The sequence below is a fragment of the Lagopus leucura genome, unplaced genomic scaffold, assembly GCF_019238085.1.
Source record: "Lagopus leucura isolate 7727_CA_CO unplaced genomic scaffold, USGS_WTPT01 Super-Scaffold_100002, whole genome shotgun sequence".
In the NCBI taxonomy this organism is placed as follows: Eukaryota; Metazoa; Chordata; class Aves; order Galliformes; family Phasianidae; genus Lagopus; species Lagopus leucura.
The window spans coordinates 79,777,766-79,781,193 of NW_024962263.1; positions in this window are offsets into that span (position 1 = coordinate 79,777,766).

Sequence of the window (3,428 nt, forward strand, 5' to 3'; positions counted from 1 at the left end):
CCAGAGAAAATAAGGATTTCATAATATGAACCCTAAGGTTATACATACAACCTTTTATCTAATTGTTATTACAGTAATTTAAAACACTTAACTACAGTAGTGCCTAACATAAAGTTTCCAATCATCTTAGAAGGAAGGATGCTGTTTCAAAAAGTTAATATTTGATTGTATGGGACTGTGTTGTATTTATTACGTCATTGAAGATTCACAGCTCCCACAGAATACATCAAACAGAATCTCACAGCACTAGGTTTATGTAGCAAGGTTTTGGCAGTGGGGAGAAGGGGCTGTGGGGATGGCCTCCGGAGAAGAGTCTAAGGATTGTCCTTGTAGGCAGTGCCAGTTCCAATTTGCCCTGGCCAAAGCTGAGCCAGTCCATGAAGCTGACAGCATCTCTGTGGCATGTATTTAAGGAAGTATAAAAAAACACAGCAGCAGCTGTGTGAGAGAAAACTGTGAGAGAAACAACCCTGCAGCCAAAAGGTCAGTGCAGACAGAGGGCAGGAGGTGTTCCAGGTTTGGAGAAGTCCCCTGGTGCCCAGAAGAGCCCCATGATGGGGCAGGCTGTCCCCCTGCAGCCCATGGGCACATCTCCACATGCAGCCATGGAGGAGCCCGCAGTGAGGCAGTGGATGTGACCGGAAGGAGGCTGCCTGTGGGGCCTCTGCTGGAGCAGTGCAGTCCTGAGGGATAGACCTGTGGTATGGACCCATGCTGCAGCAGAGCATGAGGAGCTGCAGAATGGGAAAGTTCACTCATCACACTGCCTTAGAGACCAGGAAGGATAGCCAGAGAGAAAACTAAGAGAAGAAAACAAGCACACGTGAATTTGGGAAAAGAGTCTGATTGATTAGCTAGACAGTAAGCAGAAGGAAATCAGTGGGTTACAAAAATGCAGTAATAATTCTAGCTTTGAGAATATTCAACATCTATTTAACATGTCCATTTATTCTGAAGACACCAGTGTGTGTTTGGCATGCAGTTCCTGCAGAGACCTTGGTAAGTTTCAAACACTTAAAAATGAATGATCGGGTTTGATTGTGGTGTTCTAACACAAGATGTAAAAATCAAATGTGAGAATGAGGAGTTTTCTCCAGAATTCAGTGCCTTGTGGTGGTCATCCTGTCTTAGACATCTTTAATACTATTACTGAACTAGGAACCATCCACTTCTTCCATGATTTTTTAGGGAATAAAGATGATCCAACAGACATTAAAGGAAATTGAAGTTGGAGAAAAAACAACCGTAGGGTTTCTCTGGAATCTGCTAGGTTGGTGGGCACCCATAGATTCCAATACAAGCTGATAATCCTAATGCTCTTACTGACTGTGAGAGAAATATAGCATCCCAGCAGGTAAAATAGAGGGCAGCTCATTAAGGATTTAAACCTAACAGTAGATTAATACATACTATGCCATGCTGTGCATGCACATGGTCTATCTGAATACATAAATCAGGGCATCAGTAATGAAATGTGGAACTAACTTACTGCAAGGAATCACAGAATTCACAAGGGTTGGAAGGGACTTCAAGAGATCACTGAGTCCAACCCCCCTGCTAAAGCAGGTTCCCTACAATAGGTTGCACAGGTAGGCGCCCAGACAAGAAAAAGCATAGACAGAAAAAGCAAAAAAGATCTGTAATAAGGAAAATAAGCAGATAACTTTTGAAAAAACAGTGAACTGAGAAGGTAAATCTCAAGATTTACTGTGTATAACTACTGTGTAAAACTAAAAGAGACTAAATTAAAAGAAGTACAGTAGGAAAACATATGTGTACCAGTAATGCTGTGACAGGTACTTTTAACCAAATCAAACTTCAAAAAACACTAAGCCATAACTGAGGCTTCATGCAGATGCAGAGAACAAGAAGACAGGAATCAATTTAGAAAGCAAACTGATAGAATGAATTATGAACAGTTAGATACATCAAAGGCAAAAAGATGGTCTAAACAAACCTAAGAAATAGGAGTCAAATAAAGGTAAGTATAGATTACACAACATGGAAGAAGAAACAAAAGGATGATGCACTGCAGGCTTAAGTGTTAGATTTCTGCTTGTTCTCACAAAGGAAGACTGTACCTACCAAATGTTTCTTCCTAATTTTCTTGGTTTTGCTTCCCTTTTGCCAGTGCTATCATTGAAAAGTCTGAGTTAGCTGATAGGAATATAATGGAAACTACCACGCTATCAAATATGTTCTTTTTAATTTTTTTATTGCATACATTAATGTTATACTGACTACCAGAATTTTTAGCTTGTGAATTTTTGTACCTGATTTAATAAAATAGTTACTATGTCCTGGTGCCACTAACAAGAGAATTCACTTCAGAACCATCCATGAAAAAATCATCCTGCCCTTTTGTGGGCTGTGTCCAATTACCAATATCAAAAACAAACAGACAGTACCAGCCAAAGTCCTGCACCACCTGGTTTATGTAGCAGTGAGCAAGAAAAAGTGGCTTTGTGTTAGTATCTCTTCATAGTTCATTTATAAACCAGCGTTGGGTGTGACAGAGGGTGAAACCTGAGAACTGTGATTTGAAGGATGAGGTCAGTTCCACAGGCTATGACTGCTCTCCTGGACTAAATTACTGAAGAGCTCATCTCACCACCTCCCCAGCTGCTGAGATCTCTGTGGGCAGCACACAGCACGTGTGTTGCCTGCGGCAATGTGTCTCTGCACTCACACACAAGTCAGATCCCCGAGACACTAGTGACATCAAAGATGCAGAAATGGGTCTGTAGTTCATTGACACTGACTCAAAGGTAACAGAGCACTGAGTTGCTCTCCGTTTTGGTCCCCTTTCACCTGTCACCATGGCCTGAAGGTTCCTACCAAGCTTTCCATTGTTTTTACTTATTTATCAAATAATCTACTAAAACATTGCATAGCGTTCTTGAAACAGTTCTTCCCCATTTGTAATTTGCTGACAGTAAGAAAATGCTTTTGCACAGGAAGTTGCCACTGATTTTGACTGATAACATTCAGCATGACTGATAAAAACTTAACTGCTAAGAGAAGGCACTCCCTGACCACACCAACCCGCTGGCTCAATGCCCAGCAGGATGTTGCAGCAGGCACTCAGGTCCGCAGGTTTTCATGCCCAGGCTTTGCAGACCCTACAAAATCAGCTGAAATAACCCAGGGCAAGAAGAAGCATTCCTGCTTGTTCCACATCACGAAACGCTTCTTTCTGCTCCAGATTCTGCCCTGACGTTAAGCAGTCACCAGCATTGGCGCAGAGGGACGGCAGGCGGTTGCCAGGGGAAGGAGGGAGGGAAGGAGGGACGGAAAGAAGAAAAGAAAGGAACCCGTGCAGGAGCCCGCACAACTCCGCACCTCTTCTCAAACACCGCACATGCGCAGCTCCTTCGTGTCCACCGGAAGTGACGCGTGATCACTTCCGGGGCCGTGACGCGGAAGCG